Here is a 21,275-nt window from a genome sequence, read left to right on the forward strand (position 1 = left end):
GTGGCACATGGAAGTTCCCAGGCTAGGGGTCCAATAGGAGCTGTAGCCGCCGACCTAGGCCAGAGCCACAGCAACTCAGGGTCAGAGCCGTGTCTGTGACCTACATCACAGCTCACGGCAACACCAGACCCTTAACCCATTGAGTGAGGCCAGGGATCAAACCTGCGTCCTCATGGATGCTAGTCAGGTTCATTAACCACTGAGCCACGATGGGAACTCCTGCCAAATCCTTTCAAACTCATTCTATAAATGATACACATCTGGTTCAATAAAACCTTATTTTCTATGAAAAGAATTTAAATCATATTTGAGCCATTCATTTTAGAGACAGCATACTTTTTTCATATGATTCCTAGCTATTACAAAATGGTTCTAATATGGTTGGAAAATAACCATCAGTGTCTTTTCTCCAGGAGCTCAGTCTAAGCTGGTAATTAGAAAAAATGTAGCAAATAAGAAATATTATGAAATAAACAGATTATAGTAAAAAAAAAAATAGACCTTGTAGTCATATCTATGGAAAATAGTTTTTTCCCCAAATCTGTCCCCTCCAGATGGATAGAATATGAACAAATACTTCTTGTTTGACTAGTACACACTTATGTCCCCAGAACAAATTCTGCAAACGTAATATATATATAACCTTAAAATGTTTATCATCTGAAGCATATGTTATATAAAAAATAATGTTTCCTACCTTTATTTTAAATGGTAAGGGAATCTCTCTTAATATTCTGAATTGCAAGTAATATTACATTTCCAAATACTAATGTTAATATGCTCTAATAATAGACATTAATCCTATTTTATACAGTAAAATATAAGCACCAATAAGAAAAATTAAGGACACTTACAAGCATTATAAATCCACTGTCTATAATTTTCGGAGTTATTAAGAATACCTTGCAGTTTATTTTTGTTTTAAGCAATATGAAAATTTGTGCAATGTTTCCATTAGCATTTTTGTGCTAGAATCACTGCATCTAATTTTGAGAATAATTTTTTAAAAAAAATACAAGCCAATCCCATACTCTCGTTGGTTTTTACAAATAGCCTTAATAAAAAAAAGTCACCTGAAGAGTGACTCGCCTATGGAAAATCAGCTAAAATACTGCAGAGAAAAAAGCAGCATGTAATGGGCAAAACAAAGCTAAATCGAGGACACTGGCTTCTGATTTCACATAAACAAATGGCTGAAGCTAGATCCAGCTGCACATGTTTTGTTAGGCAAAGCGAACACAAACATGGGGAATATTTTTTTGTCCTTGTGTAATTAATACATTCTAAATAAATTTGAACAAAGTGAAACAAACAAAACATTTTTGAGTCAAGAAGAGATTTTTTTTTTGTGGTGGTATGGAGGACTCAAGGCAGGTGGCTTCATGTCTGCCACAAGCTCTGAAACAAAAAAAAAAAGCACCTAGTGACTGGATACTGAAAAATGGTGGCACGCAGAACTGAGGCATAACGCAGACCACAAATTGACCATGCTCAATAAAATTCTTAGATTCTTTACAGAAACTGTATTCCAATCTGGATTACCATTTACCATCCCTACTCCTTTTCTCAGCCAAAACAATAAAAAGGCCACATCATGCTTATTGATGACCTCACGTTATAATATTTATTATTAGTACCAGCTAGTCCCCCAATTATCTGACCTTAAGACTTGCATCATGTTAGACTTCTCCTTTCCTTCATATCCTTTCAATCATTAAAATGTAACACTTTTCCTTAAAGGGGTTATGGCAGTAGAGATTAGAGTTTAACTGGAGAGTCTTTGGAGGGAGAAGTGTATCATCTGCATCTGGGTTGAATCTCTTAGTAACAGTATGACCTTGCTAGACATCATTAGTAAACATCAACATTCTCATATGTAGAGTTGGGATAGCAATACCTATGGCCCAGGACTGTTGCCAGTGTTAAATAAAATACTGTTTTGTCAATGGTGCAGACACTGGGAAAAAAAAATATGAAGTGATAAACATACTAAAGATATACTTACTCCTTCCCTCCCAATCTGCTCCTAGCTTCTACACCCTCCCCACACACATCTGGATAGCATTTTGTACTGCACTATTACTGTCTACAATGAGTTAAATAGTAAATTCCCCCAGTTCATGTCCACTCAGAACCTACAAATGTGACCTCGCTTGGAAATAGAGTTTTTTCAGATAGAATTAGTTTAAATTATGATGACATCATAATGGATTAGGATGGGTCCAATATGACTGGTGTCCTTATAAAAAGAAATTTTGGACATGGAGACATGGAGTGGAGAATGTCATTTTAAGATGGTGCCAGATGTGGGATGTTGCATCTACAAGCCAAGGAGCATCAGGGATTGCCAGCAACCACCAGATGCTAGGAGAAAAGCATGGGACACATCCTTCAGAAAGAATACTGCCTTACTGAAAAAAAAATTTAAGACTTCTAGCTTCCAGAACTGTGACATAAAATGTGCCACTACTGTGCCACACTACTGTATATTGCCAGACCTACTGTATATTGCCAGACCTACTACAAAGCAACAATCATCAAAACCATATGGTACTGGAACAAAGACAGAAATACAGATCAGTGGAACAGGATAGAAAGCCCAGAATTCAACCCATGCACCTACAGCCAACTAATCTATGACAAAGGAGGCAAGAATATACAATAGAGAAAGGACAGCTTGTTCAATAAGTGGTGCTGGGAAAACTGGACAGCCACAGGGAAAAGAAGGAAATTAGAATACTCCCTAACACCATACACAAAAATAAACTCCAAATGGCTTAAAGACCTAGATAGAAGACCAGACACTATAAAACTCTTAGAGGAAAACATAGGCCGAACACTCTCTGACATAAACGGCAGCAACATCTTCTCAGATCCACCTCTTAGAGTAACGATGGTAAAAGCAAAAATAAACAAATGGGACCTAATCAAACTTAAAAGTTTCTGCGCAGAAAAGGAAACCCTAAACAAAACGAAAAGACAACCCACAGAATGGGAGAAAATCTTTGCAAATGAATCGACTGACAAGGGATTCATCTCCAAAATTTATAAACACCTTCTGCAGCTCCATACCAAAAAAAACAAACAACCCCAACCAAAAATGGGCAGAAGGTCTAAACAGACAGTTCTCCAAAGAAGACATACAAATGGCCAAAAAACACATGAAAAGATGTTCAGCATCACTCATTAGTAGAGAAATGCAAATCAAAACCAATATGAGGTACCATCTTACACCAGCCAGAATGGCCATCATCCAAAAGTCTACAAACAATAAGTGCCAGAGAGGGGATGGAGAAAAAGGAACCCTAGCACACTGTTGGTGGGAGTGTCTATTGGTGCAACCCCTGTGGAAAACAGTATGGAGAGTCCTCAGAAAACTAAAAATAGAACTACCATTTGATCCAGCAATCCCACTCCTGGGCATCTACCCAGAGAAAACCACGACTCACAAAGACACATGTACTCCAGTGTTCATTGCAGCACTCTTTGCAATAGCCAAGACATCAAAACAACCTAAATGTCCATCGACAGAGGAGTGGATCACGAAGAAGTGGTACATATACACAATGGAATATTACTCAGCCATTAAAAGGAATGAAATACCAGCATTTTTAGCAACATGGATGGACCTAGAAATTATCATGCTAGGTGAAGTCAGCCATACAATGAGACACCAACATCAAATGCTTTCACTGACATGTGGCATCTGAAAAAAGGACAGACTGAACTTCTTTGTAGAACAGATACTGACTCACAGACATTGAAAAACATATGGTCTCTGGAGGAGACAGTTTTGGGGGTGGGGGGATGTGCTTGGGTTATGGGATGGAAATCCTGTGAATGATCATTATACAACTGCAGATGTGATAAATTCATTTGAGTAATAAAAATAAATTAAAAAATAAAATAAAATGAAATCACTAGAAGAAATAAAAAATAAAATATACTGTTGAATTTCATTTGCTAACATATGTTGAGGATTTTTAGATCTATGTTTGTCAGAAATGCTGGTCTTTGTTTTGGGTTTTTTTTTTTTTTTTGCTTTTGACTCTTTTTCTGTTATCAATGCAGTACTGGTGTCATAAAGTGAAATGGTAGTATTTCCTCCTCATATTTTCTCAAAGGGATTGTGTCAAAGTGGTATTAATTCTTCTTTAATTATTTGGTAGAATTCCTTGATAAAATAACTGAGGCTTAACATATCTTTTTCAGGAGGTTTTAAATTATGAAGTAATTTTCTTTATTGGTTTCTGGACTACTCAAACTTATTTCATCTGAAGTAAGTTTGGGTTGGGGTATATTTTAAAGTCAGAAATTTTACTACCTTTGTGCTTTCTTTTATAGCTTTGATCTATCACTGCTTCTACTTTTTCTCCTGTCAATTGGGGTAATTTATGCTTTCTTAGAAAATGTATTAATCCAATCCCATTTGTTTTCCATTTTCCAGCTTCCTCCAAATTTTTTTTTTGTCCAGTAGTGATCATTACTTAAACCCCTATAACTTTAAAGGCATGTGTGTATGAATATGAATATATGAAGAGATATACTATGCTCTTGGATTGGAAGATATACATACATATCACTAGTGGCATATGTTTTATATATTTTGTTTCAGTGTAGGATTTTTAATGAGTAAAAAGGTAGCTTAATTAGCCTAGTATGCTATTTGATAAAATACTCTCTATACTTATTGTTTTCTCAGTATGACCTATTCTTCTGAAACTATTTCAAAAATAGAGGAAGAAGGAATACTCCCAGGCTCATTCTATGAGGCCACCGTTACCCTGATACCAAAACTAGACAAGGATATCACAAAAAAAGAAAATTACAGACCAATATCACTGATGAACATAGACGCAAAAATCCTCAACAAAATACTAGCAAACTGAATCCAAATATATATTAAAAGGATCACACACCATGATCAAATGGGATCTATCTCAGGGATGCAAAGATTCTTCAATATTCACAAATTAATCAATGTGGTACACCATATCAACAAACTGAAGAATAAAAACCATATGATCATATCAATAGTTGCAGAAAAGGCTTTTAACAAAATTCAACAGCTGATTCTGATAAAAACTCTCCAGAGAATGGCATAGAGGGAACCTAACTCAATATAATAAAAACCATGTATGAAAAACCCACAGCTAGCATCATTCTCAATGGTGAAAAATTAAAAACATTTCCACTAAGATCAGGAACCCACAGCTAACATCATCTCAATGGTGAAAAGCTAAAAGCATTTCTGCTAAGATCAGGAACAAGATGAGGATGTCTACTTTCACCACATTATTATATATTTTTATATTATTAATTATTATTAATTATAATTATATTATTCAACATAGTTTTGGAAGTCCTAGACACAGCAATCAGAGAAGAAAAAGAAATAAAAGGAATCCAAATTGGAAAAGAAATAAAACTATCACTGTTTGCAGATGACATGACACTATATCTAGAAAACCCTAAAGCTAGCACCAGTAAACTCCTCAAACTCATTAATGAATTTGGCAAAGTTGCAGGCTACAAAATTATTACACAGAAATCAACTGCATTTCTATATGCTATCAACAAAAGATCAGACAGAGAAATCAGAGGAACCATCCCATTTACAATCACATCTAAAAGAATAAAATACCTAGGAATAAACCTACTTAAAGAGACAAAAGACCTATACTGTAATAGGTTGATGAAAGAAATCAAAGACAACACAAAGAGATGGAAAGATATACCATGCTCTTGGATTGGAAGTATCAGTATTGTCAAAATGACTATACTACCCAAGCAAATCCACAGATTTAATGCAATCCCTATCAAATTACCAAGGACATTCTTCACAAAACCAGAACAGAATATTTTAAAATTGTATGGAAACATAAGAGACCCTGAATAGCCAAGGCAATATTGAAAAAGAAAAACAAAAATGGAGGAATCAAGCTTCCTGACTTTAGACAATACTACAAGTCTACAGTCATCAAGACAATAAGGCACTGGCACAAAAACAGAAATATGGATCAATAGAACAGGATAGAAAGCCCAGAAATTAATCCCAGCATCTATGGTCAACTAATCTATGACAAAGGATGCAAGAACATATAATGGAAGAAAGACAGTCCCTTCAATAAACAGTGCTAGGAAAATTGGAAAACTACATGTAAAAGAATGAAAGTAGAACACTATCTAACACCATACACAAAAATAAACTCAGAATGGATTAAAGACCTAAATATAAGGCCAGATACTATAAAACTCCTAGATGAAAACATAGATAGAATGCTCTTTGACATAAATCACAGCAACATCTTGTTTGATCCACCTGCTATAATGACAACAATAAAGACACAAATTAACCAGTGGGACCTAATTAAACTCAAAAGCTTTTTGCACACCAAGGGAAACCATTAAAAAATGAAAAGACAACCCAAAGTATGGGAGAAAATCTTTGCAAACCATGCAACAGATAAGAGTCTAATCTCCAAAATATACAAACAACTCATGCAACTCAACAACAAAAAAATTAACAACCCAAGTGAAAAATGGGCAGAAGACCTAAACAAACATTTCTCCAAAGAAGACAGACAGATGGCCAACAGGCATATGAAAAAATGCTCAACATCAATAATTATTAGAGAAATGCAAATCAAAACTACAGTGAGGTACCACCCCACACCAGTCAGAATGACCATCATTAACAAGTCAACAAATAACTGCTGAGGGTGTGTGAAGAAAAAGGTACCCTCTTTCAGTGTTGGTGGGCATGTGAATTGGTACAACCACTATGGAAAACAGTATGGAGATACCTCAGAAAACTAAATATAGAACTACCATATGATCCAACAATCCCACTCCTGGGCATCTATCCAGACAAAAGTTTCACTGAAAAAGATATATGCATCTCTATGTTCACTGCAGTCACAATAGCCAAGACACGGAAACAACCTAAACACACATCTACAGATGAATGGAATAAGAAGATGTGGTACATATATACAATGGAATATTACTCAGCCATAAAAAGACAAACTAATGCCATTTGCAGCAACATAGATGGAACTAGAGATTCTCTTTATAAGTAAGCCAGAAAGAAAAAGACAAATAGCATATGATATCACTTATTTGTGGAATCTAAAATATGGAACAGATGATCCTATCAAAAAGAAAAACTGAAACAGATCATGGCAAAGGAGAGCAGACTTGGGGTTCCTGGAGAGAAGGGGGAGGGAGTGGGATGGATGGGCATTTGGGGTTTTTTTTTTTTTTTGGATGCAAAGTTTTAGGTTTGGAATGGGGGGCAGTGGGGCCCTACTGTACAGCAAAGGGAACTATGTGTGATTGAGTCACTTTGCTGTACAACAGAACTTGAAGAAACATTGTAAATCAACAATAATAAAATTTTTAAATGCTACTCTAGTTTTTTAATAGCATTTATTTATTAATACATTTTTATTATTAGAGAAAATTTCAACAGCCCAAGCAAGTCCTAATTTAAATTATCAAAAAGTATAACTTTGAGAAGTTAAAAAGATAAATATTAAGAAATAAACAGTGAAACACAACTATTAATAATTATAATAGTTTATCTCCACCTTTATCTGTTCTAAACATGTATAAGCTGTAGTAAACAAAGATAATGGAACCAACATCATAGGAATGCTTAGAGTAGCAGGTAAAACCAATACTTCCAATACATTTTAAATTAACAAGGCTCTAATGAAATAAAAACCTGCCTAGACTAAGAACGTGATAGAACAGTTTTTCAGAGCACACACATTAGGCTGCTATTAAAGTCCTTAATTCTTTTAATATTTACAGCTGTTGAAGCATTAAGCATCCCAGTGAATAAAACAGCATTATTTAGCTCCCCAAACAGTCACCTTCAACAAGAAAACAAATCAGTCCAACTTAATAGAAATTAGTAGTTCTGTTTCATAAACGTAACAGGGAAACCTTTTACTGGGTTTGTTCTAATTGACATTTATGATTATAATTCCGCCAGAGAAACTCTTTGGTTATAATATTATGAAATGCTTCAGGGTCTAGAGGTATGGTAGAATTAACAAATGCTCTAAAAACTAATTGGTTTTGAACATTTCTGGTTCAATAATTATTCAGTGGAGACCCATGGCCACATGAGTTGACCTCCCTGAAACTTGGGAAATGGGATTGTAAATGTGAAATGGGATTGTAAAAATACCTGACCTTATTGGATTATGGTGAGCATTTGGTGAGAAAACATTTCATTTGTGGTGAATACATTTCTCATCTAGTGCCTGTCTAACCTTGGTAAGGGGAGAAGGAGAAATAGAGGAGAGAAAAATTGAAATTGAGTCAGGTTGTTTATAGGACTTGTTTATCAGCTTGTTTATAAGACTCTCCCTCCTTCAGATGGTTTCTCTCATACATAGGAAAAAGAAGTGTTCAGATAATAACACACTACTTTGAATCTAAGGTGACAGCAATCATAAAATATTCCCCAGTTTTAGAGAAGCCAAAATGTGATAAAATATTCATCTTAGAATTGATGATTTTTGGTAATACAATAGTCCCTCCATTATCCACGTGGGAAACATTCCAAGTAGATGCCTGTAACCAGGGATAGTTGTAGCTCCATATATGTATGTTTTTTCCTATACATACATACTTATTATAAAGTTTAATTCAAATTTGGCACAGTAGGAGATTAAAAATAATAATAATGAGATTTACTAGCGATATACTATAATGTACTACAGTATAACAGTATAACTTAATACTGTAAGTGTTAGAGAGTGCTATAATAAGTTATGTGAACGTGGTCTCTCTCTGTCTACCTACCTACCTACCTACCTATCTTTTTACGGCCACAATTGCAGCATATGGAAATGCCTGGTTAGGGGTCAAAACGTAGCTGTAGCTGAGGCCTACACCTCGGTCATAGCAATGCTGGATCCAAGCCACACCTGTGACCTACAATGCAGCTTGTGGCAATGCTGGATCTTTAACTCACTGGGCAAGGCCGGGGATAGGACCTGCATCCTCACAAACACTATGTCAGGTTCTTAACGTGCTGAGCCACAATGGGAATTCCCAATAAGTATTTATTGAACAAATGAATACTCTATGCTTCAACTAGTGCTCAAAATGATAAAATATCCAACACATTTTTGTAAATAATGAAAGTTAATTACAACTTGTCTGTATAAGTACATATAAATATCTATAAATCCTTTTACACATTTTCATATATGCATCCTGTGTTATCACCCCTTCAAATGTATTTTAAGTCTTCTGTGCCCTTGCCTGCATCATTTGTTTATCTCTGTCTGGAACTTGCCAAATGCACCCTTCAATCTACTGCACACGTTACCTGTAGCCAGATTCTACTGGGTCCACTTTCACATTTGTCTACACTATTGCTTATCAAGCTTTAATATGTACCTGCAGATTTATTTCAAAACATAGAGCCTGACTGATAGCTCTGGAGTGAAGCCTATGATGTCCACCTTTCTACCAAATTCCCAGGGGGATGTTGGTGTTGCTGGTACATAACTCACTGTGTTAACAGTTGTTTTTCTCGGTTATCTTCACTAGACAAGGAAATCCTCCAATGTTATCTTTTATAGAAGTTATCATAAGCAATAACTTTATTTAGGACATTAATCTGGGGTATTAGAAGGGACACTACACTGGGAGTTAAGAAATCTGGGATCATTTTTGCCTGTTTTTTGGCCACTATGAAAATTTACTTGTGGAACTAAACATGAAATGGACTAATCAAAGTACATGATGTGTAAGTGGTATTGAAAAATACAGTTCAGATTTTATTTTCTTTTCTCTAGTTTCAAATGTATCATAGCTATCAGACATGTAATCATTAGAAAAATATACATATTGCATAATATAAATTCATCTCCTACAATTTCTAATGCAATATTATGATTATTTTATTCTTTTTGCATGTAAATCTTTTGTTTTCTGACAAATTCAGTTCTAGTCTAAGATTCTGTTCACATGTTATTACTTCCACACGCAAATGCTTCAGTGTATTCTTTTTTCTTATTTTTTGAAATGTAGTTGATGTAGGAATTCTCATTGTGGCTCAGTAGTAACAAACCCGACTAGTATCCATGAGGACATGGGTTTGATCCCTTGCTCAGCTCAGTGGGTTAAGGATCTGGCATTGCCATGAGCTGTGGCGTAGGTCACAGATGAGATTTGGATCTGGCTGCTGCTGTGGCAGTGGTATAGGCCGGGAGCTGCAACTCCGATTCAACCCCTAGCCTGGGAACTTCTACATGCTGCACATGCAGCTCTAAAAAGACAAAAAAAAAAAAAAAAGAAATATAGTTGATTTACAATGTTGTGTTAATTTTTACTGTGCAGTAAAGTGATATATATTCTTTTTCATATTTTTTCCCCTATAGTTTATCACAGGATATTGAATATAATTTCCTGCGTTATACAGGACATTTTTGTTTATCCATTTCATATATAATGGTTTGCATCTGCTAATCCCAACTCCCTATCCTCCCCTTCCCCACCCCCTTGGCAACCACAAGTCTGTTCTTTATATGTGTGAGTCTGTTCCTGTTTCATAGATAAAGTTCATTTGGGTTATATAAGATTCCACATATAAATTATATCATATGTTATTTGTCTTTTTCTGACTTCACTTAGTATGATAATCTCCAGGTCCATTCATGTTGCTGCAAATGGCATTATTTCGTACTTTCTTATGGCTGAGTAGTAGTCCACTGTGTATATGTTCCACATCTTCTTATTCATTCATCTGTCAACAGATATTAGGTTGTTTCCATGTCTTGGGTACTGTAAATAGTGCTGCTTTGAACATCAGGGTTCAAGGATCTTTTAAAAATAGAGTTTTAGTCTTTTCTGAATATATGAGGAGTGGGGTTGCTGGATCATATGGTAGCTCTATTTTTAGTTTTTGAAGGAACCTCCATTCTGTTCTCCATAGTAGCTATACCAATTTATGTTCCCATCAATAGTGTCAGAGGGTTCCTTTTTCTACACACCCTCTCCAGCATCTATTACTTCTAGACTTTTTGATGATGGCCATTCCGACTGGTTGGAGATGACACCTCACTGTAGTTTAATTTGCATTTCTCTAATAATTTGTAATGTCAAGCATCTTTTCATGTACCTGTTGGCCAATTTTGTATTTTCTTTCCAGAAATGTCTATTTAGGTCTTCTGCCCATTTTCTGATCGGTCTGTTTATTTTTTGGATATTGAGTTGTATGAAGTGTTTATATATTTCTGATACTAAGTCCCTGTCAGTCATATCATTTGCAAATATTTGCTCCCATTCCATAGGTTGTCTTCTCCTTTTGTTTATGGTTTTCTTTGCTGTGAAAAGTTTGTAAGTTTGATTAGGTCCCATTTGTTTATTTTGCTTTTATTTGCACTTAAACCAATGTTCTTAAACTCCACTGCTTCTTGTGGAAGGTAACAGAAATTGAAATAAAGAAAAATAAAATATGCAATAGATTTATAAAATATATTATTTCTTCCAGTTTATAAATATATTATAATTTTCCTATAATTAAATTATTACAGTATATTCCAAAGTTTTTTTCTAAAACTGTACGGAAAACACCATTTTCATTTATATTTTTAATATCTTGCTTAAAAGATTCTGGCATAGTGGTTTTGTTTATAATGGATTTTATTTTGTCAATATCAGCAGCATCATTAAATGACTGGAAATTTGGCAACAAATAGTAAAGATTATAGCAGGACTGGATACACATCATGTCTAGGGATTAAGTTGCGGAGGTCCTATAATAGAATTTGATGAGAATTAATTAAGGATAATAATAGAGAGAGGCAACAGACAAAACCAGCCAGCAAAATAGAAATTTGAGTACCCATCCTTCCTCACCAAATACACACACACAGAGCCTTTCTAGAAATACAAAAAGATTCTTCTAAAACACCACTGAAACTTTACTATAATTCATACATAGACTTGCTTTTCTGGCTTTGGAAAAAGATGGAGAAATCAGTTGAATTCTCTTTTCAGGATGATGATAACCTAGCATAGCATATGTAAGAAGTACAAAACAAAAAAAAAAGGAAGTAACTTTTAAAATTGGATTTTTAAGCCTTTTTTTTTTTTACTCATTAGTCACCAATTTACATGAGCCCTAACCTAATAGATAAGTCTTTCTAAAATGCTTGTTAATGAAGTTATTTCACACCACTGGGATGCCCCATCCCTCTTACGTTTTTGCAGGTTATGCCAAGTTATTTTGCGTTATCTCACCCAGCATTCCTACTTGCTAATGTTGACCACTTAGTTTGTATTCCTCCCTTGAAGGAGTTTCTAACTAGGACTAAGTCCATGTTAATTTACTAATTCATTTAACAGATATTTCGGGGCACCAAGAATACGTATAGGAGTGTGGTAGGTGCTGGAGATAAAACAGTGAATAAAATAAAGGCCCATTCACCTGAAACTTACATTGTAGTAACATCTGTAATAGGGCTTAAGTAGAGCACAAGTAATTTCACCTCCTTCTTAGGTATGGAAGAAATAGCATAATGATCACAGTTGTACGTGACCTCTCCACTCTAGTCTTGCAAAAAGAAGCCAACAATCATAGGGACTGGAGTTTATGTTTACAAAAATAGCCAAAAAGTTTGCACCAATTTTTTTTCCTGGTAGTAGGTAAAAGGGAGAAAACATGCCTGATTATAGATCCATGGATATTTCTTATACTTCCTTCCAAATTATTCAGTTTCTGCCATTAAAATAATTCTAGCTGCTTAATGTTTTCAATCAACTCAGTGTCATTCTAACATTACATGTCTTTTTTCCATCTCCTGGGTTTATTTGGTCAGAACACCCTCAACCATATAGTCAGTCAACTTCATAAAGTTGAAGTTACAGGAACTTCATGATATTTTAAAAAGAAACTTAATACAGGAGTTCCCGTTGTGGCACAGCAGTTAACGAATCCGACTAGGAACCATGAGGTTGCAGGTTTGATCCCTGGCCTTGCTCAGTGGGACGATGATCCAGTGTTGCCGTGAGCTGTGGTGTAGGTTGCAGATGTGGCTCGGATCCTGCGTTGCTGTGGCTCTGGTGTAGGCTGGAGGCTACAGCTCCAATCAGACCCCTAGCCTGGGAATCTCCATATGTCACGGGAGCGGCCCTAGAAAAGGCAAAAAGACAAAAAAAACAAAAAAAAACAAAAAAAAACAAAAAAAACTTTATACCTCATTTTAAGTCAACTCTACTCCAATGAAATTTTTTATAAAAAGGTTATAAGCAGTTTTTTTAACCTGTACATATTCAATGAAATCATCATAGACAATCCCGTTTTCAATCTGGTTCTGAATTCAGTTGAGAGGGTAAGTCAAAATATGCCATAGAATAATTAATCTACTACTTATAAGGACAGGTGATTCTCATGACTACCTCCTACTGTTTAATATATTTAAATTAATTAGGGTCATTTTAGGGAGTTAAACTATGACCATCCAAGGAGGGACCCATGGGATTCTATATATGTCTCATCATAATTTCTGTGTTTTCTGATCACCCTGATTATGTTCATATTTATATATTTATTGGACATGAAAAAGGCAATTAACCATTCTAAGCTTTAAAATTTCCTTGCCACTCAAATCATAAACTCTCTAGTTTTTTTAACTTGTAAAATACAGAAGATAATCTCATAATTCTGAATCTTATCAGCTGATATGTCTCCCTTTCATTTAACCACGACATGGGCTCTTCTTGGCCCTAATATTTATTTGAAACAACACGCTTACAGATGTTTTTTATTAAGAAATACAATTAAGAATTAGATTTTTTTATAAATTGAATGTTTTTACAAATATGTGAACTTAAGAAAGGCTGGTACCACTCAACCTTCCATAAACAATAAAATACATATTCAATTAATATAGATGGTAACATAAGGTAACATATTATTAAAGATTATTGTACTTAAATTCAGTATAAAAATGCAGACATGTGCCTATTTGTAACAGTTTCTTAAATGTACATTGAAGTTTATAGTAATTATTAATGCTACATTGCCTTTTCAACAATAATTTCATTAAGCTGCCCCACATTATCATATGGCTCCACTTAGTAGCTACACTTAGCTATGACCATTAGTGTATAACTGCAAAACAAATTACAGAAACATTTTTAGGCATAAAAGTCACCTTTCGGGTCTAATTTTGAGAAATGTCACTACCAAGTATGGTATATAATCCAAGACAGGAAGAAAGTTTGTTTCTAAAACATGTACCCCTATCTTTCAGAGGCCTGAAGTTCCAAAATTATGTTCTATTCTCACAGCTAAATCATTTTTTGCCTCCTACTAAATATCAAACATCTTTCAAATAAAATATATTAAACCTGGTTGGTCAATAATAACATTGTGGCTGGCTTTAGATTATTTCCTGTGGGAAGTTTTGACTACTACTAAAAGGCAACATTAAAATCGATCTTTCTTGATCCTTGTACATATTACATGCTTAATAAATATTGGTTCAATAAATTCAGTAAAATCTTATTGCCTGCCAGATTTTCAGTTTTCCCTTCATTCAAAGAGTTGTTACTGAGCACCTCCTATGTACCAGGCACTGTTTTAGTCTCTGGGAACAGAATAGGAAATAAAAAAGACAAAAACTCTCACTATTATGGAGCTCACCTTCATCATGAATTTTCCTTGCATTGCATTACTATTGATATGTTCCCCTCTTTCAATGCGTGTGAATTCCTATTTAAATGAATATAAATTGCAATTCTCCATTTGGGTTGCAAGAAATGAAGTTAAGTCTGGCTAGAGCAAATTACTACTCTACCCATAGACTTCTGCCACATGTTAAACCTGTATCTATAGCACTTTCGAAATAATGACATCCTTCAATGCCTCTCAGTATCATTCTTAACACTTCTTCCTCTAAAACCTACCATACTAAGCCTGATTCTCAAAATATACTGATTAATCTTCCAGCTTAATTGTGTATTTTTACATTATTCATCAATTATGGTAGGGTTCATTGTCTTCAGAGAAATAATTAGGCTTATATAAGCCAAGAATGACACATTCTATAACTTACCTTGATATAAAAAACTATTCCCAATATTTTTTAAAAATTAAAATGTATAAATAATCTAGAAAGTATAAATAAATGCCAAAAGTAACTCAAGAATAAATAGAAAATGTCCAAATACCAGTAACATTTGAAGAAAGTGAACAGTAGGGAGAAAAGTACAATGCCATTCCTATTTCATAAAAGAAAATAGGGCCGGATGATTTTGTAGGCAAATCTTTACTGAATATCCAGGAAACTTACAAGTCCAATGGGAAAGATAATTATATCATTTGATGGGGCTAATACAACCTTAACAGCAAAATTGAACAAGGGCAGTAAGAGAAAAAAATATATTTACTAACATTGTTACAAAGTATATTTATACACTTCTAGAAAAGAGAGTTTGGGCTAGTGTGCTTAACTTCTTGAGGTGGTAAAACATAGTTATTTGAGATTCCTTATGTAAATAGGCAGAATAAGTCTCTCCTCACTGTCTTCTGGGCATAAAAGCAGAGCTTTTTCTACTCTAGTGTTTTATAGAGTGATCAGGCTATTTGAAAATAGCCCCTTAGAAGTAAACTGTCAAATCTAGGAATTGCTACCCTCTTGCAGCTCCACAATTCATTTAACCCCATCCTTCCTTCTCCCCTAATTTTGGACTCACTCATTTTAACAGCTTGAGTCAACCCGTGGAACTCTAATAGCTTATCTTCCTTAATACGAACCCCAATTTCAAATCCTGATTCCCAACTCCTGACCCATACCACATACCTGGTCTCTCAACCTATCATCAATATCATATTTTCACACTGCAGCAACATACAATGTTAAAATGTCCACAATTCTAGGAGGTTTTTTTTATATAAAATGAAACAAAACATAAAGGAGAAAGGAATCCAGAGGCCCCTATTATGGTTTTTTGTTTGTTTGTTTTTTAGGGCTTGGTTTTTAAAAATCCTCTAGGCCAAGACTTAGTTTTCAATTTTTTAATATAACAAATGAACAAACTTATGTGAAAGATGCTTTTTTAATGAAAAAAGCAGGCTATTTTTCCCATTTTTGAAATTTTGAAATGAACCAAATTTTAAAGTAGCCTTTCAAAAGACTTTGATTTGAATGTTAAAACTTCCTGGTTTAAAGAAGAAATACAATGGTCTAAAGTTTTCTCTCCGGGACACCCTGCCAGTTATAGTAGACACTGTTAGTGGTTCCCTACATTAATTCTCATTCTTTTACTTTTTCTGAGTTTTGTTCAACAGTTTACTCTCCTCCACAGGATCAAGTGTTTTGGGAACCAGCCCCTAAAGATGGCTCTTGATTGGACTGATCCCATAGTGGTGGCACCATTTCCTTTGCTTTGGACTTGGATTTGTTGCATAATTCTGGTCAATTAAATGGTGAAGGGAAGTCTTCTGAGTGGCAAAGGAGAATGCAACGTTGGGGGAAGTGTTACACGCTTTTTTCAAGGAGAACAAATAAGGTCAAGGGATTTTTTTTTTTTTCTGGACAGTGTCATATTTGGATATGATGCTTGGAATTGTGGTGGCCATCTTACTATTCCAAGGGCATTAGCCTGAGGACCTCCTTAAAACAGGAAGGATGGCAAAACAGATATTGGAAAAATGCGATACTTAAAGGTGTCGTTGACTCTAAACAAACCAACTCTGGAGCTGTCTTTTTGGTCTTCTTGATCAGTGAAATAAACCGTGTGCTTACTTTTAAAATTTGAGTTTATTTCTGTTCTACCTGTCATCAAAGGCAGACAAACTGATACAGTAGTTTCAGAATGGCAATGTTATTCTGCTTCTTTCTCTTCATCTGTGCTTACAGATTAGTGAGTTAATGATACATGTTTAGTTTTCATGCAAGAATGTTTGATGTAAAATATATGAGTTTTCATTTAGGTGATTTTGTTTTTCTTCAACAATAGGACCAAAAATAAGAACTTGAGGTCCATAAAGAAAGGCATGATTAATAACCCTGCCTGATGTTGGGCTATCTCCACAAAGCAGGCCAGGGAAATTCCCTCTGGATAGTTCAGGTTTTATCTATTTCTTTCTCAGTAACTCACTATCAAAGACAGAATTCTTGATTAAAAAATAAAAATGGATTCTGCTGTTAACAAGATCAGAGGCACTAACTTAAAATGATGCCAGGAACATTCAAAGCAAATGAACACTATTTAGATGTATGGTTCATGAGAAACTTATGAATAAAGAAGAGTTCATGTGTTTATTCCCAACTTTAAAAAGTTATAATGGAAAATAAAACCATTAAAGTAAGATTAAATTTAGAGCCTACAGAACACCATCTTTTTTTCATCTTGGCTTTGAACACTAAATCAAAAATGACAATTACTTTGGTCTGTGCTTATCTCAAAGACAGCCAAGTAACGTGACTGGATGTAAGCTTATTCACCCTCATGAATGTAAATCCAATATTTAGAGATACCGTACTCTCTTGTGCATTTGAATCTTCTTAAGGTGGTCGTCTATTCAATTTAACAAAGTTATACCTATTATCTACTGTATTCAAGTATTTGTACTAAGTTTTTGAGGGACAAGGAGGAAGATAAAAACAAGGCAAAGACAAACAAGGTAAATGATGTGTGAGAAAGTCAGTTCAAAGTTGCCTGCCAAGTTAATCAGAATGTTAGTTTCTGATTCTCTTTAACACTGTATCTAACAAGACATCAAAGGGCAAAGAGACACAAGAGGCTGTCTTCAGCCAGGGAAGGAGGAAAGCACTCCAAGAAAAGATAACACTGGAGCCTGAAACAATATAAGGGTTCCAGTAAGTAAAAACTAGAGTGAAATCTTTTTCTGTTTGAGGAAACAGGTAAAAGATTATATTTGGGAAAAATATTCACTAAAGGGAAACTTGTTAAAATGTAATGCCTAATCTGCATCCCAAACCAGGATCTCTAAGGAGGGACCTAAGCAACAGGATTTTATAAAACCCTAAGGGATTCCAATGTGTGGCCAAGACCACAGTTCTTTTGACTATAAGCACCTCCTGATCTAGCCTCTATTCTCTCAATGGCTATCACCCACCAATCCTATCACTCACTTTGCTCACATACGTGTTCTCTTTTAACTCCAGAGTAAGCTTTTCTTTCCTTTCCTCAGAGCTTTGCATGTGCTTCTCCCTCTGCCTATAATGTTTTCCTTCCCCAACACTCCTACACTGGCTAATTCTACTAGTCTCTGAGACTCAAATATCAATTCCTCTGGAAAAAAAATATATATACCACAATGGAATATTATTCAGCCACAAAAAGAATGAAATAATGCCATTTGCAGCAACATGGATAGGCCTGGAGATTATCATACTATGTAAAGTAAGTCAGACAAAGACAAATATCATATGAGATCACTAATATGTAGAATCAAATAAAAATGATACAAAAGAACTTACAAAACAGAAACAGACTCAAAGATCGAAACCAAATGGTTACCAAAGGGGAAACACAGGGGGTAGGATAAATTAGGAGGTTGGGATTGACATATACACACTACTATATATAAAGTAGATAAGTAACAAGGACCTACTGCATAGCCCAGGGAAATCTACTCAAAACTGTGCAATACCTATCTGGGAAAAGAATCTGAAAAGGAATGGATATATATATATGTATAACTGATTCACTTTTCTATAACCTGAAACTAACACATCTTTGTAAGTCAACTATATACCAATAATTTCTTTAAAGTGATCAAGCAAAAAAAAAATAAAATAAAAGTATTCATTCTTAACTCCTGAACCAAAATTAGATCCTGCTGCTAAATACCCATAGTTTCCCATTCAGTTCTTTAGTAGCACTTAGCACAATTTATCATTATAAAATTTTTTGTACCTAACTATAAGAAACATGACAGTTGGTAAGTAGGTGAATTTCACTTACTCTTTTGTCACCAATTTCTAAAACTATGTCTAGTAGATAGTAGTTTTGCGGTAAAACTTGTGTGAATACATTAATTAATGCATGAAAGAATGAACTGGATATTTTAGGGCACTTGAGATATGCAAGCTATTAATTGTAGAATATAGGAAGAAGTTTTATCAGAGAGAACCTACTTCTCCTCCTGTAAAAATATTACCTATCTACTCCCTAGTTCTTCACTTTCCTTTACGTTTCTTCACAGCAGATATTACCACTGACATAAATACATATATGTGTGTATATGGCAGGGAAGTAATAAACTTCCAGGTGGAATAAACTACTACCTTAAGAGGAGACAAATGCACAAGACTATTATCTATCTTTTGTCTAACACCTGTCTCTAGAATTTTGAAGCCTACAATAAAAAATTTTATCTTTTTGTATACTGCTGTATTTCCAGTACCTGGAAAAGTGTCTTGTCATATTATATGCTCAGTAAGTTTTCATTAAATAAATTATGTGTGTGTGTGTGGTTTACTTATGAGTCAGAGTGAGCAACCATCCAGATTTGCCTGGAACCGATACCGGACTTCGATTACTAAAACCTAGAAAGTCCAGGCAAACAGGTATAAACTGGTCAGTCTAGATTACGAATATGTTATTAGGGGTTGGAAGATTTAACTTGGGAAAAAAAGGAAGGATTCAGAATAAAGTCAGGCTATGCACAACCACAGAAGATCTTGACTTGCATGTGTATACGTGTTTGGGGGATGTTGATTAGACTTTGGGAATAGTATACAGGTTGGATTTGATTAGAAGAGGAGGGTGTAGGGAAAGGTTCTCTAGAGGAAATTTTTTCAATAGCCCGAGAAATAGTAATAAAGACCCAAGAAAGAAAAAGGAGCTGGAATGCAGAAGGGATGACTGAGATAATAGGTAAGCAATGACTGAAGGCCAAGGCTGAAGGGGAGAAAATAATTTGATGAGTAACTTCTGCCTTCTGTGACTGGTCTGGGAAGGGCAGTGAAATTTGGCAGTGCTGCAGAGCACTGTATGACACTCATAGTTCTATGAGGCCTGGTGATTTATCTGAACTCTGAAAAATTGGAAGTGTCACACCAGCAATGTTAAAGAGTGACTCAGGTAACTGAGCAAGGCTGGGTAGAGATTTCCTTAGAGGCATTTACTTATCTATCTCTTAGCAATACATAGATTCTGAGAAAGATATGCCTACTGAGTGTGTGGGCTTTTTTTTCCTCTGCATTGCTGATTTATTCAAAGCAATTTTTCCAATGCTATCTTTAAAACAACTGAAATTCATTTAATCTTTTTCTTTGGTAAAAAGAAATGAAATTATGTGTATACCAGATATATTCAAATAAACTACTGAATAATATCTTATTCCAGAAGGTTATTTGGTTACTTGAATATTTTTAAATGTCCTATTCTTATGCACCACAACTTCAAATAAGGGTGTATGTATGTGTGTGAGAGAGACAGAAAGAGAGAAAGAGGGAGAGAGAAGGAGGAAAGAAAAGGGAAAGGAATTCCCTCTTCACAAGAAATGATTCAGTTTGTCTGGATAGTCTGTCTGCTGCTGTCTTCCTTCCTTACCAAATAATTGCATGTTCTAGTTGAGAAAAATGGCATTTTTGTATAAAGTATTGTTTATTTAAAGATATTGTATACATAAGTATATATCTTTATGTATACATATGGATGCACGAACATCTGAAAAGAGAAATGGAGACGATATGTCATATTTGAGTTTACAAGATATGATAGATTACATCAGCAGTGTCAATTCTTCCCTCTTTGATTACAGGCCATCTGCATGTGACTTTCCAGTCCCCCTGTTAAAGTATTTTTCCACACCCCTTTATTTTGCATTGGACCATATGACTTGATTTGACCAATGGGACGATAGCAGAATTTATGTGTGCAAAGTCTAGACAAGCTCTTTTATAACTAGGTTTACTCTCTTGCACTTCTGCTATTATAAGAAAGCCCAGGTTAGTCTGTTGATCTCAGCCTGTTGATGCCCAGGTTAGCCTGTTGATCTCAGGAGCGAGATGAAAGACATGTGGAACAGAGTTGCCCCAGTAAAATCACAACAGTCAGGCTTAGCCTAGATCAGCCAAGCTTTATCTATCCTCAGACATGTGGGAGAAAAAGTATTTATTATCATACGCCACCAAGATATTTGTGTTTGGTTGTTATGTTGCATATTGCTGTAATAGTTGATCACCCAAGAAAACTATAGTGGTTTTAAGAGTGAGTTAATAATTTGTACCAACCAAATAAAAATTACTAACGCTAAATGT

Source organism: Sus scrofa, chromosome X (assembly GCF_000003025.6).
Source record: "Sus scrofa isolate TJ Tabasco breed Duroc chromosome X, Sscrofa11.1, whole genome shotgun sequence".
Lineage (NCBI taxonomy): Eukaryota > Metazoa > Chordata > Mammalia > Artiodactyla > Suidae > Sus > Sus scrofa.